The sequence below is a fragment of the Brienomyrus brachyistius genome, chromosome 16, assembly GCF_023856365.1.
Source record: "Brienomyrus brachyistius isolate T26 chromosome 16, BBRACH_0.4, whole genome shotgun sequence".
NCBI classification, from domain to species: domain Eukaryota; kingdom Metazoa; phylum Chordata; class Actinopteri; order Osteoglossiformes; family Mormyridae; genus Brienomyrus; species Brienomyrus brachyistius.
The window spans coordinates 20744751-20759467 of NC_064548.1; the positions used below are offsets into that span (position 1 = coordinate 20744751).

Here is a 14717-nt window from a genome sequence, read left to right on the forward strand (position 1 = left end):
ACCAGCCCTGGGAGCTGTTTGGTCCAACCATCCCTCTCCTCCTCTAACAGCATCTTACGGTTTGTCCATGACAAAGGCTGTATTCTCACACTGGTTTTTTTTTCCGTGTGGTTCCCCCCATAATTAAGCTCTGGGGCTGATTTCCCAGCATCCCTGTGTCACAAACAAGCCGGCTTTCCCACAATGCTGATCTGTCTGCATTCTTTAATGATTTTCTCCCTTGTTTTGACCTTTGTGATGCTGAATCTCTGAAGAACGTGCCAAGACTTTTTTTTTTTCTCTCAGCGAGTCTTCTCTCTCTTCCAAAGTCAACACAACCCTTGTCATTTTTACACTTCACCTAAAAATATGTGCAGCAGCCTGCCATCTGCTTTTTTGAAATCTTGACATGTAAGAAACTGTTTCACACTTATATTTACCATAAAATACAGTGTACAGAGCAGCGTGAGGTGGATGGTGTTATTATTTTGGTGGTGTTGAGTCAAAATCAATACAAACCTTATAGTGACCTCGACGACCGACAAACACAGGGGACTATAACCTCCAAATGGACAATAAATAATCACGGCTGTAACTAAATCAACGTCAGTGCCAAATGGCCCCAAGAAGGCTGATTTGTTATTTTGACAGAAAGCGCTTCAGTTGAAAGCTTGCACACACAGAATGAATAGTGGAGAAGATAATGAGTTAGGCATGCGTGTCATTACCTTAGAGCGCTCAGAAGCAGCTTCTTAACACAGATTTATAGGCCAGAAGCGACGCCTTTTAAGACTAAGCATCCCTGCACAGTCATATTTTGTTATGCTTAATTGTCAAGAATAGAAGGCTTCATTTGGGTTAAAAAGTACGTTTTGTATGTACCTGTTTGCTTGTTTGTTTATTTTAATTTTATGCCTATTTTAAGCTCTTAGCCAAGCCCTTGCGAGGCTCTCCATCACCGGGATACTATACGTGAAAATGTGTCAATATGATTAATGCTTCTTATTTTCAGGCATTAGTAACTAAAACGCACGTAAGGCCACATACATCTCGAATAATCCTCTAAACAGAATATTTAAAAAGAGCTGCTCTAGATCCATGTGTATGGTTTCTCCTTTCCACTATTAACTTTATATAGTTGATTGAAAGGTCGTTAATTTGTTTTACATGAAATTAAGCAGCAACTGTGCTGTTTCTAAGCAACATAAACTTTTTATGTGGTTGCTTGGAAAATGCTGTTATCCAAAAAAAAAAAAAAAACAGCATTTCTGCTGACCAGTGTGTTCAGAGCAAAGCACTCAATGGCCGACTGAAGAGTTTGGGAATCTCCATTTGTACAGGCGTACAGGATCAGACACGCGTTTCTCATTTGCTCATACTGACTGTACTCCAGTGTTTCTCATCCTGGTTGACAGGGACCCCCCAGCAGTCCGTGTTTTTAGGGAGCTGGGAAGGAGCGAAAATATGTAGTGTCTGGGGGTCTCCATGGACCAGATTGGGAAAAACTGCTTTACACTAATTTACATTACTTGTAATGGATAAATGATTTGCATATCAATAAGTAAAGTAAAGTTGGATGCATGTGGATTATTCTGTTTAAAGTAGCAAAAAAGAATCCTTTCATTTCCATGCACAATACCCCAAGGCTCTACCAAGCCAGAATTCAGAAATGTTGGAAACTCTGATATGCCATGACTATGGCTACATTCACTTTGGAAAGGTCGACGTCTGTGATAACATACGCTGGCCGGCCTTGCAAGTTGCGCAGAGCAGGTTCAATGCGAGGGACCAATTTTCCCATTCTGCAAGGAGAACTGGGAAGCACTTTGACACGGCTGACCAGTTCATAACATCCTTCAAGCAAGGATTTTGGGAAATCGTGCTAATCATGGTGGAAGTACAGCCTTATGGGAAGGAACCAAACCACAGAGTCAAATTGCGGTTTTCAAGCTGAATGCACTTCTGCTAAATGATACTGCTTTATGAGCCTGTGGTTACTGGCAGAAATCTGTTTGTGTAAAAGGGACCGGGGCAGCTACAGGGCAAATAAAGCAGGACAACCAATTAATCTTCAAGCCATTGCCATAATCTCCGGAGACAAAGCGCAGAAAGGCAGAGAAGCCATTGAAGCTACATTTTAGTCTTGGTGGTTGACTTTTTTCTACAATACTCAGATCTAAGTGAGCTTATGGATGTTTAACCGACACTATAAAGTTTATTATAATAATTAAATTTCAGGTCCTACATATATGCTTACCATACTGCAATTTTAGCTCATTTTGTGAAATAACATGTGAAATATACTGTAATTTAAAGGATACCTGCAAAGAGGCTACAATGTTTTTCCAGAATATTCTGAATGGTTCAGTCCAAGCTTTTTGCTCCCCCCTCCCCATCAATAGATGGTATAGCTGTCTTCCCCATGCACTCAGCTCTTCAAGGCTACTCAGAATCCGCACTCCAGATCTCAGGAACGACATTACACTTGTTAGATGGCCTTATTTCACTCAATTTAATTTATAAAGTAATTATGTTGAGTCCTTGGGCTAGAGTAGGGGACTCATTTGCAACAAGACTGGTTACAAGTTTTATGGCGTTCAGATGGTATAATTCTGGAAACCCAAATTCCACCCAGGGGCTCCGTAAGTATCTCACTTGAATACTGATGCTCAAGTCTGGACCACTACAAAGTAGTTTGGGATGCTATTTCAACTTGGGGCCGCAGCGGATAATTTACAGTTGAAGTGCAACAAGACACATTAGAAACACTTAAAGTGCTTCACTGGAAACTCAACCTTTGAAGGCCTTGAGAAAATAGCACAGTGATTTATCAACTGACTTATAATCAAACCGAGACTGAAAAAACGGTTGAATTGTAATCCCGTGTTTAGATGATGGCAAGAGATACACATTTTCTGTTTCTGTGTATATATTGTTAAAGTTATACAACAGTATAAACATACAATACAACAACATTCCTATTTACTCCTAAAAAATGAATGTATTGAATGTATTCTATTTCCTAGAGGTGTATTGTTGTTTGAATAGTTTTTTTTTCTAACAACTAGAGCTGAACAGATGTTTTTTTGAGATGGTGGAACAACAGATCAATAGAAAAAAATAGATAAGTAAAGATTCACAATTAATAAGAAAAAGTATACCACAAGCTATTCTTCATTTACTCCACAATGAACACATTCACTTCCATGGACATAGCTACTGAGTAATTAGTTCCCTACAGAATGACAGTCACACAGAATCATGATGAACTGCACCTTATCGTCTCACAACACCAACACGGAGGAAATGTGTTCCAGACCTGTGGAACTCCCTTGATTCTCACACGACAAACTTCATGACGAAATGCAAGCCCTTCCTACTGGCATTTATCACAAAGCTACCTATGGACTGACACGACTGGTAATGACACTATAACTATCCATCAATCCATATTAATCCATCCAGGTTTGTGTTACTGTGCCAGGACGCTTGATGCTGCACTTGGACTGGTTTCCTGAGCATCCCCCAGTGCTTCCTTCAGATGGGAGCCTCTTGAAACCACAGTTCTAGGCCCCTCCCCTGTACACCAGCTCCCCAAACACCTGCTACTTTCTGTTGACATTCAAAAAGTTGCACAACAAGCCCCATAACCCGTCAGAAAATAAACTCTGTGATCAAGCTGTGGTCCCCCTTTCTCTCCAGGAACATCAGAATGATGCTGTTTGTTTCACCCACAGAGCTTCTTGACTCTAACCAATCTAATTTTAAGGCCAGCCACCCTGCAGAGACCGCCCCCAAGCTTTGTCTTCTGTGCTCGGCATCTGCAGGAGCTGCCAATCTCTCATCCAAGATGATCCTCCTTAAGCCACTGTCACCGGGAGCCATAACACCTCTCTGCCCCACAGAGCACAATATGGGCCAGGAGAAGCTACTTTTGCCGAAGCCTCTGACCCGCTCTGCCCCATAGTGACTTCCTCCTCCTCTTTCTTCATTTCATATTTGCGTGTATTTCTGAAAATCTCATTTAGGCTTGAGAGATCCCAGATTGGACACCATATCACCCACGCGGGCAGAAGAACCAGCCTCATCTGGAGCTGAACTATCAGGCCTGGGCCGTCGTCTGGAGCTGACCCGTCAGGACTGGGCCGTCGTCTGGAGCTGTGTTACCAGCAACTGGATGAATGTCACACAAACCGTAAGACCACTAACTTAATGAGATTTTGTGGCGGTTTGGCATTTTTACACAGCCTCCCAGCTGCAGTAATCATAGCAAGGAGGTTTCTACTTTGTATTTTAGGAGCTGATTATAGGTTATCAACAGGACTGTGAATGTAGAAACTGGATGGATGGATTATATGTGTTTGAGAATAACATTGTGAACCACCAGCATTGTGGGTTTGCCTCCCACCCGATGAATTACTGCCTGGTCCAGAAGGGCTCTGCTGTCACAGATTTTGTATTGAAGTCTCTGGTCTTTCCACATACTCTTAAAGGGGACCTGTCATGCTTTTGCAGTTTTGCCCTTTCCTGTAGCGTGTTACGTAGCTATACGTGCATGTAAATGTAAATAGTTTGCAAAGCATTAACGCCCAAGGTGCAGGACAAAGGGAGTAACTCTCACCACAGAAACCACTTTTCTCCAATCTGCCTCATTGGAATTCTAGCACTTGCTTCAGTTACATGGTGAGGTCACCTCATAACACAATCCTTATTTTCCTTATTGGTCGTTTACCTGTGAGGATCTATCCGCAGACTGCAAGAGGCAGGAGGACTGTGTAGAGCAAGCTTACCCAATCAGGCAAGCTGACCAATCAAGGCACACTGGGCTCATTGGGAGGGGGACTTAAAGCTCTAACAAAGCATTTCAAACAGAGGGTGAATATACAATATGAGGAAAATACTGTGTTTTTGGAACATTGAAGCATGTAAATCTAGTCTAGTAAACCCTACAAATAAAATTATGAATAGTGAAAATGAACATAATAGGGCCCCTTTAAACTCATGATGTAATAAAGAGGACTGATTGTATTAGGGGCGTCAGCCGTGTTTCAATTCCCCAAACCCCAGTGACGTTGGTGTTATTATTTTCATTCATCTTGTGTGCTTTATAAACAGCTCCCCATTTCCCGTTTATTGTCTATAAATGATGTGGCAGTGATTGCTCTCCTGTAAATAAACCCTGTGGAGGCTCACTGGGCTGCTAGCTATCTCATCTCCTGGCCTCCCTGGCTGTCCCTTCCTTCTGGCTAAATCTACGCGCTCGCCTCAGGGCCCAGCTGCCTCCTCATCAGCAGGTCTATCACTCCCGCATCCTAAAGCTCTTCGCCGGCACCCCCCCGGCTGCAGTAATCTAAAACGTTGAGCCGTCTCCTGCAATTGGCACTCTACAGGCCTCCTGAAGATGTCGTCAATAACCAGTTGATAAATGATCACTGTCAAACGTCCTTAATACCCCAGTAACTGTACATCTGACTGCACTGAAGGGATATATAATAGGTCAATAAAGGTCTCTGCCAGAGGTGATCAAACCCAGTAAAGCCAGGCCAGGATTTCAGGAAGTAAACCGGCAAGTGCGGGGCTCCGACGAAGGGTGTCTGCTGGCTCGCTCTACAGCAGAATACTTCACGGGTATCACTTCGGTACAAAAGACCACATTACACAAGTGGATGAGATGCTGTCTCTATAGCTAAGGATCTTTTTAAAAGGAGAGCCTCTGTTTACTGCAACACAGGCAGATTGTGGGAGTATCTGAGGAGTGGTGAGGTTAGCTGTGTAGCCACTCTACTTCCTGTAATGTACTGTTTCAGAAGTATCAAAGCAAATTCACTGTCAGTCTTAGGGTGTCTTCACACATGGTCCGTTTCAGCCTTAAAAATGAACTCAGAGCGATCAGTCAGGATTTTGTGCGCATATGGGAACACTCAAAATTAACTCAGACCCCTCTGAAATGAACATAACTAAGATCATCTCAGAACATAACTAAGATCATCTCGGCTTGCATCAACTCCACATTGCAGTTGCTGTGCATTGTGAACACAAAGCACTCCAAGTTCCCTTTCCCTTTTACCATTGTATTTTAGTCCTCCAGGCTTGCCGTAGACAAATCACATGATTGTACAGTGGGACACTACCCATAATCCAAAGCAGTAAATGGCTGAGAGTTACAGAGGAACTGCAGTGTGAACAGAAAGGGCACTGAGCCCCCAATCAGAGCTGAAGTGAACCAGAAAGACATTTTCAAATATAGTCCTTTTCAAACAAACCAAGTTCAGTCCTCTTTTAAATGAACTCACAATGTGAACACAAAAATACCAAGTCATTTTTCTGTTGACCCACATTCTAGTCCATTTTATGAGAATTGAACTTGGTTTGTTTGAAAAGGACTATATTTGAAAATGTCCTTAGATAAGCAGTGGTCTGGCTCTTTTAGCTTTTTACAGCTTGGATTGTTAGAGTAAGAGAGTTACATTGTTGTTCAATTTCTTGCCTGGTTTGCCCACTTGTCGGTCTTAATGAAATGGCCCTGTTCCATCTTCCAGTCTCCCTGTCCTGTGGATTTATTCACCATCAGCAACAATGAGGTTTTGCATTATTTTTTTTGCTGATTTCAGGCTAAGCTGATTAGATTTAACCCCCTAATCTCCAAGACTTTTCATACCAATCTTGTGGACACTGTAATCTTGTGGCTTAATTAGCTTCCCAACCTTGGATTCCACAATAAATGATTTAAAGCTAACCTGAAAGAGAAATCTTTAGTCTGGAAAACCATTCAGCCATAAATAGACTAACTATTAAAAAACTATAAAAAAAAAACATCACGCATACAAATTCAGAAATATTTCCAGACCTTCTCTGAGGTGATGCTTCACAGAGGTTAAATAGGTATGAGAATGGATTTTGATCATTGTCTCAGTATTTAAAACTTTAAACACATCTGGTAACATTATTGTCTGGTTTTCCTTATTATAAAACATCAATAAAATGACACAGCTGTTGTTTAATATTTTGTTAGAATTAGTGTGTGTCGTTGTGCGTTTTCAGTTAGTGTAACGAAATGGTACCACTTGTTTACATAATCCTTTTTCACCGGCTCAGATTAGCCTGTCTTTCCTCACTCATGGCCTGGACGCATAATAAATAAGCTCAAAAAAAGAAATAAAACCACCATGTGGTTTTATAAAACACACTAAAAAGTTTTGTATTGTTAACATTTGACATGTTTTTATGAAAATTATATGCTTTCTACAAGCCTTTTTAGAGTAGAAAGATATTGCGATTTTTTTAAGGGAAATACAATACACTAAGTTAGAGTTGCTCTGGGGGAGGTTCGATTCTGGTTGAGTTACGACTGTTTGCTGCATGTAGACAGAATTCAGTTCTGTGCCACGTTTGATTTAGTATTTGGGGGCAGCATGTGGCTTAGTTGGCTAAGCCTCTGTGCCAGCGTTCCAAAGGTTGCTAGTTCAAGCCTGGCTATAGCAGAATAGTCACATATCCATAGGCCCCTGACCGAGGCCCTTAACCCCCCACAACTCCAGAGGCACCACTGCAGATGGCTGCCCTTTACCTCCAAGCTTGCTCTCATAGAGCTGGAGCGCAAGACGAGGTAGGCAAGAAGAGAGCTTCTTCATAGTGATCAGCAAAATTGTCATCATTATTTAGAGAGAATTATTCATTCATAGCTAAAATGTTAAAGGTTCAATATGCTAGATTGCCAAGACAGTTAATCACACCAATGCATTCATCTTAATTAAAGCTATCAATTTCACATAAAACCATGTGAACAATAAAAGCTTTCAACCTCTTAGAAACACAGACCAGGAGAAACGTAACACCATTTAAAATAAATGAATGTTACTTTCAGTATTAATAAGTGAGAGGTGTGCTGTGCGGCTTAACAGGCATTCAGATGATGATGCCAGTTTAAACTGGCTCACTTTATACTTCAGCCTTTCTCTTTAGAAGCCAAAAAGCTGGAAGCAAATATAGGGGATAACATGGCTATTGCCTAATTAGATGCCGAGATCCCAGAATTCTTAGCGTGTGATTCCATGCTGTTCTTTACTGATTTGAACACAGAGGAATGAAACGGACTCAAACGACGTGGCGAGGTACTGGGTGAACACAAAAGCAGCAGCTCATTATTTTTTGTATCCACCGCAGTAAATTGCTCTGATTCATACGTGTCCCTGCTTTGGCCGTTTTCTGGATGTTTAAAGTACGTAAATAGGCAGCGACTTTGTAGTCCCTTGTTTGGAAAGAAGGTATCAGTGCAAAAAGGGAATGCGAGAGTATGGCAATAGATGCAGTAATATGGAGGGAAAAGATTTTGTGACATTTATTGTGGCTGTTAACGTACGAGCTGTGCTTTGCGGCGGAACATGAAATGCAGTGATTTGTTTAGTGCTGATAAGCAAGTTCGTGTTATTAGAAGGCTGTGAAATTGATGTTGACTCCTGGCAACTGTACGGATGGCATTCATTCAGAATGTTCTGTCTGGATCTTCAGGCTCCCCACTTCCTATGTTGTGATGATTGAGTCCGTGTACTTCATCGCTGGTCTCCCTCTTTCTCTTTTCCCTCCAGCTTCTCTTTGCATTTTGGTCCTTTTCCAAAGCATTGGGTCCAAGTTATTCATAACGTCCAAAGTAAAGTGCATTTAAGTCGATCATTTATGATTCAAGTGAACGTTCAGGCTTGTTCTGACCACGAATCCACTTGTTTGCTTTTCTTGTGAACCACAGTGTTAGAAGTCCATGCCAGCTCCAAACTTCACAGGCATGAATACTTCTTCACTGTCCGGCTTTCATCACCATAAAGAGTCAGAGGATACACTACACTCTGTGAAATGCATGAATCCTTTTGAAGGTGCTTTCTAGGTCCACCATGGCAGCTCTGCCTACTGCCAGTCCATTACACATTTCTTAACCATTGGATTCGTTGTTTTTCATGATGTTACAAGGAAGCAAAAAACAATCTTTATATGTTCACCATCAACCTAAAGTTAGCTGCTGATCCTATCGTCTTCACCTTTGGTTTTCTTCTGCCATTTTTTTCGTCTTTATTTTTGGGTTTTGGTTGAACTCATTTGGGGTTTTTCCTACACAATCAATGGAGTTCGGGTCAGAAGCACAAAACCTTGCAACAGGGTTTGAGAGTAATCCATTACATAGTGCAGAAGGATGCCGACTTTAGTGAAACTGTTCCAATACATAAATGTAAAGGATAAATAGAAGCAAAACAAAACATACACAGAAGGAACGCAGAAACCCGGGAAATGATTTAAAATTCAACATTCCTCATTGTCAGCCCATCAAGATTCAACGTTTGACTGTCATGAGAACAACACAGTGTACAAAGAACAATGGAAGGCTTTCTTGAATGCCTTCTCTACACACTACAGACAATTAACTGGACAGTGCAAAGTTACAATACGTTAAGTACAAAATCCTACCTACTACGAGATATCTAACAACATCTAACATGGAACAAGATAAAATTAATTCAACATGAATCAATAAAGTGATATTTGGCAGAGCAAAGTACCAATGTTTTATATTTATTTTTTTTTGTTTATGTTTTATTTAGCATATTATCATTTTGTATATTTTTATACTCTTTGTAGTATATAGTATACTATTTTTATAGTATAGTTTTAGTATATTATTCAGTATATACATATATACATCCAGAATGAAATATGATCTCCCTGAGCCCCATGGTGCTACATTTACACATTTACTAACAAATATCCTACAACATACTAACATGTACACATTGACTAGATAATGTACTTGACTACACATACTACACTTACACTAGATGATATGTTACGTACTGTGAACCAAGGGCATTTTAATGCACAGGTTTAACCAGGCCGTAGCCCAGGGGCATGGGCATGCATGGGCTTACCTGGGCCAAAGCACAGGGGCTTCTGTTAAAAAGGGGCCTCAACAATCAGAAACCACCTCTCCTATTCAGGGTCACAAGGGGACCAAAGCCTTTCCCAGTGGCTATGGGTGAATGGTGGGGAACAACCCAGGATGGAGTGCCAGCCCATCACAGGGCACACACACACACACACACACACACACGGCCAATCTGGCAATCCCAATTAACCTCAGTATGCTTTTGGACTGTGGTGGGGGTGCCCACAACAACACGAGGACATGCAAACTATTCACACACGTGGAGCCATAGTGGAAAACTGGACCCCGGCCCCTGAGTTATGAGATGACAGTGCTAACCACTGCTCCACCATGTCCCCCCCCCCCACCCCCACCCAGGCCTCAGCTAACTTAGTTTAATAAAATTTGAAACCTAGAGTTGTTGCCAGTCCTGAGTTTTATGGGATTGTCTCATATCGAAGAACGTGTCCCATTTTGACCATATCTTAAAATCTTATTATCTCCCAGCCCGGGGTCCCTGACAATATCTTTCTGAACACGCCCCCTAGTTGAAAGCTTTTACTGTTGCCACCCCCCCACCACGGTTGACAGCTACACCATCCTTGAAAATAGGAGGGGGGCCTCTGACCACTGAAATAGCCCAGGGGCCTCTGACCATATTTAATGCGCCTCTATTTACAACATAATTTGCAAAACGGATGTGAGGACAGGAAGTAACAGTGCAGGACCAAATGTGATACTGGGAAATCTGGCTCATCTACAATAGGTACGGGATGCTCTGTCCACCTGCTAGCTTAACCTGAAGGCACAATGAACACATCCCACTCTACGGTACTGTTTACAGCACCCAGATACAATTAACTATAGAGATTATGCTAATAAACCCATGATTAGGCCTCATGAAAGACAAACACCCAAATCCAGACAAAGTGTCTGGCAGACCTTCTGTTTTGCTCAGAATTGCTTATCTGTTTATATAGACAGGCACTTAATGTGGGGCACTTGGCAGAAGACAGACTGTACCGCATATTTTATACTGCCAGAAGAGAGAATAAACAGTGGTGGTATAAAATCAGAGAGGTTATGGAGACTGTGTCTACTTTTATTCATAAAATGAAATGATAGATGACCAGTGAGAGTTTCGGTGTAGTAAAATCCATGGTCAGGTAGCATATAGAAGACAGCATGGGCATTTGAGATGCATGGACACCCTGGCAGATTCAGGGGGCCCAGCTAGGGTTGCCACCTGTCCCAGTTTTCCTGGGATTGTTCTCTTTTTGAGCAACTGTCCCGGAAAATTTATATTCTATCCCTGGACCCGAATTGTCCCGTGTTTTTGTAAAAATGTACGTCTAATTTAAAATTTCATAGTTTCAAATAAAACCTCACTTGGTTTCCTTCTACTGTTATTCTTTTCTTCTTGGTCATCTTTACATATCGAATCTTCTGTCCATAAATGCTTAAAAATGGCTAAAACGCACGTCCATGCTTTTATTTGATTGGTAGCAGAAATACGAAGACTGACCTTATTACCTAGCAACTACACGGGCCGTCTGTCTGCTGTGCGCATCCACATCAAAGAAAAAGTGATTCACAACGTACAAAAAGAGAAAGGAGGCAAAGAGAGAAAACTTTTCTAAATGGATAAGGTACAACCAAAGAGACTTGGTGGATATTGTACGTAGCAGAATTTGCCAGTTAGTTGGATAACTTCAGCCAAATGTGAATACCTCTCCTCCTATTGGACAGTTAACAAGGTAGCCACACCCCTGGAAGACGAAACAAGAAGTAAACAGGAATGAATAAAATGCAGTATAAGTTAAAGTGGATGTATATCCATATATCTATCGTTTCATTTTCACTGTCCGCTTATCTGATTCGTGTCGCTTTCTCCTGAAAGACAGATTCTGCACGGACAGGGTCAGGGTCACGTTCAAACCCATTCTTCCTGCTTGGCTGGTTCCAGATCTACTTTCCTAATTTTTTATTCACTCATTCAATTCAAATGATTTAATACTCTGATTAACTGTAATAACAGATAGAGGCAATAACTCATTGACAGAGATAAATATGTAGCATCAGAATGATCTGAACATGATTTTATACTGCCCAGCTTATGGACAAAGATGAACCAGTTAATTTTGTTACAGAATTTAATCCATGTGGCACTAGTGGATCATTTAACAGGCACAGTTATGTTTTATGGTTGTTTTTATATGTCTGTGACTGAGCTGGCTTCCCTATAGCTTTTTGTTAATATGATGGCTTGTTCCAGCAGTGCTTTCGCAGCTGATGACTTTTACGGTTTAGGTGTCGTTGGTCATGCTGCCCTAAAAGAACAGTGAGCCGTACCTTCTGGAATATAAAACCCCTAAAAATCTCTGAACCCTCTCCTTCTCAAAAAGCTTTTCTTCCATCTCAGCATTAAACGATTCATGGATGTTAATCTTCAAAGCTGGTTTAAACTTAAGTGAGGCTGATTCTAATAACGTTAAGCAGGCAGGACCTTGGTGTCCATACAGGGATTTAATCAGCAAGCCGTCCCTCACATAAAGTAATCAATAGCTTTCAGAAAAAATAAAGAATTCAGCAGTATTCCACAATTTTATATTATGGCTTTTATGCTTACTGTACTCGACACACAGTAATAAAATCGAGTATTAATGCGGTTGTGTTAATTCTATGAGTGTTCAGGCACCTGAGCCCAATATTGGTGTCACCTTCAGCATCCACTAAAAACTACGAAGAGATGCATCTCTCCTGTAAGATTAGACAGCAGCCTGTGCCACTGTCATAATGCAATTAACATTCTCATGTGTTATAAAACCACCAGCAAAAATCAATTTTTTTTGCATGTCAGTATTCAGGTTTAGAAAATGATATTTTGTTCAAATGTATAAGTTGCAGATCCATGATAATGGACGTGGGAGCAATCCGATTTCCATTGCACTCTGGCCAGCGACTCAGGCACATTAACTGGGGTGAACCCAGTGGACAGACTTTCATGATCAAAAGGATTGCTGTGATTGTTTAAACCAGCAATTGCAGTCAATTTAGGGATCAAACGGCCATCTTACTTCTGAATGACGCAAATAACCCACAAGGAGCACAAAGCATTGTAGGTATTTTCAAGGGGGTGCAGAGAATGTCACAGGTACGTTTTTTTTTTCCCCTCACCTCTTTCAGCAGCACTCCTGGGATTTCTGGATGGACTAACAGTTTTATTTGTACACGCTTGCTGACATATCCTGGGGCCCACTGTGGAGAACCTTCTTGACGTGAACTTGCCCTGATCTTTGACCCTCAGTTCGGCAGACAGAGTCCCACTGCTTTTCCACCTTCATTTCACAGCTTCACAGCTTCTTCTCCTGGGTAGCAGAACCACACAAGCAGAGCTTAAAGCACGCAAGGCACAAGGAATTCATGTGACACAATGGAGTCAAACACTCCACAGTCTGTTTTTCATCAGCATTCCATAAATCTGTCCATTGTCAGTGACTGGTTATCCAGCCAGGATCTGAAACCTTACCTCCAAGTGGCAGGAAATATTCCAGACTGGGAACTACCCCCTCTCCAGCACAGGCCAGCAAATTAAATGAAAGCGAGAGTCCTTACGAAAAGATCAAGACTCTGCTTTTAATCATCTTCACAGCAGGTAGTTCCTTTCAGTTATAGCCAGCTAACTGGGAAACACCTTATCTCTTGCATGATAAGCACATTTAAACTGTTCAAACATATTTGTTTGCCCCACAGTTGCTCTCGATCACCTTAATTAGCTCACAGTTTACCACACCTGAGCCTAATTGGACTCATTAAGCACATTTTCAGAAAAGCCTTCGTGGCTTCGAGGGAGGGAAGTCCTTCCACGGTGTCTCTCACAGATTCCTGCAATTCTCTCTCCATGTCTCCACACTGTTACCTTATATTCATGCACTGCCCAGTCGCAGAGGTCCAGCCTTTAAAGGGAATTCCTGTGCCAAGCAGAAGCTCACGTTCTTTAATTAGATTTCAGATGATAGGCTGAAGTCTTCTTACAGGCCTATTACATACTGTAACGTAATACACTTTTAAATGTACTTTTGGTTCCAACGATTATAAGGATGTATTTTAAGAAGCAGGTGGTATAACAGTCCAAATGAACAATGGCGATTTGAAGAAGAATACGACCAGATTCATGAGAAAGGACAAAAATGATGGTAGAACGTGTCCATGCGGAGGGCTTCGCACAACAGAAGGAGCGAATTCCGCGTAGCACCAGCCGCTTCCGCTCCACAGGCTCTAATTAATCCACGTAATTGGACGTGCATAGTTACAGGCAGAGAGCCTGACAGCTACCTTTCAGAAGGAGCGTAAATTGGCATTCAATTAACTCTGCTGCCGCACGTCCCCGTCTAGCAGCCTGGGGAATCTGTCTCAGAGGGAGGCAGGCCTGCAAACGTGTTCCTCAGAAGCGCCTCAGCCGGGGATTCCTCGCCAAAAAAAAAAGGTTTCGCTGAGATACGACCCCCATGTGGTGCTGATTTGAAAAGACGTGGTGAATGGTGAGACTGGTGAGTATCTAAGAGGTTCGGGCGTCACGGATTTGCTGTCTTGGCGGCCAGCACTGATGCTGCCATTGTTCTGTGCGTGGACTTTGCACGCTCTTCCCATGTCCTGTCGGTTACCTCCAGGCTCTGCTGGTTTCCTCTCAAATTGCTATGTATAAATTGTGCATTGTGCGTGTAATATTTAGGGTTACGAGACAAAATTGCCAGCGATGGCTCATTTCCCGGAACTGCTCTCAATCAACATCTGTTATTCACAGCGAGTGATGTAAATGTGCGGGGGGCCA

At 41.9% G+C, this 14717-nt stretch overlaps 1 long non-coding RNA gene across 3 annotated transcripts in view; it reads right to left on the bottom strand.

The window, feature by feature from the left end:
* The window catches only part of LOC125709599 (uncharacterized), a 43285-nt gene extending 29671 nt beyond the window's left edge, over window positions 1–13614 (bottom strand). Inside the window, exons 1-3 of one of the 3 annotated variants that reach the window (XR_007382757.1) lie at window positions 13416–13614; window positions 13064–13254; window positions 9009–9116 (exon numbers count right to left, since the gene is read on the bottom strand). This is a non-coding gene — a long non-coding RNA (uncharacterized LOC125709599). Of the gene's footprint in view, window positions 1–9008; window positions 9117–11590; window positions 11656–13063; window positions 13255–13415 lie in introns of those variants that run through there. The other 2 variants (XR_007382759.1, XR_007382758.1) reach the window with 2 other exon arrangements.
* Between the last annotated feature and the right edge of the window lie 1103 nt (window positions 13615–14717).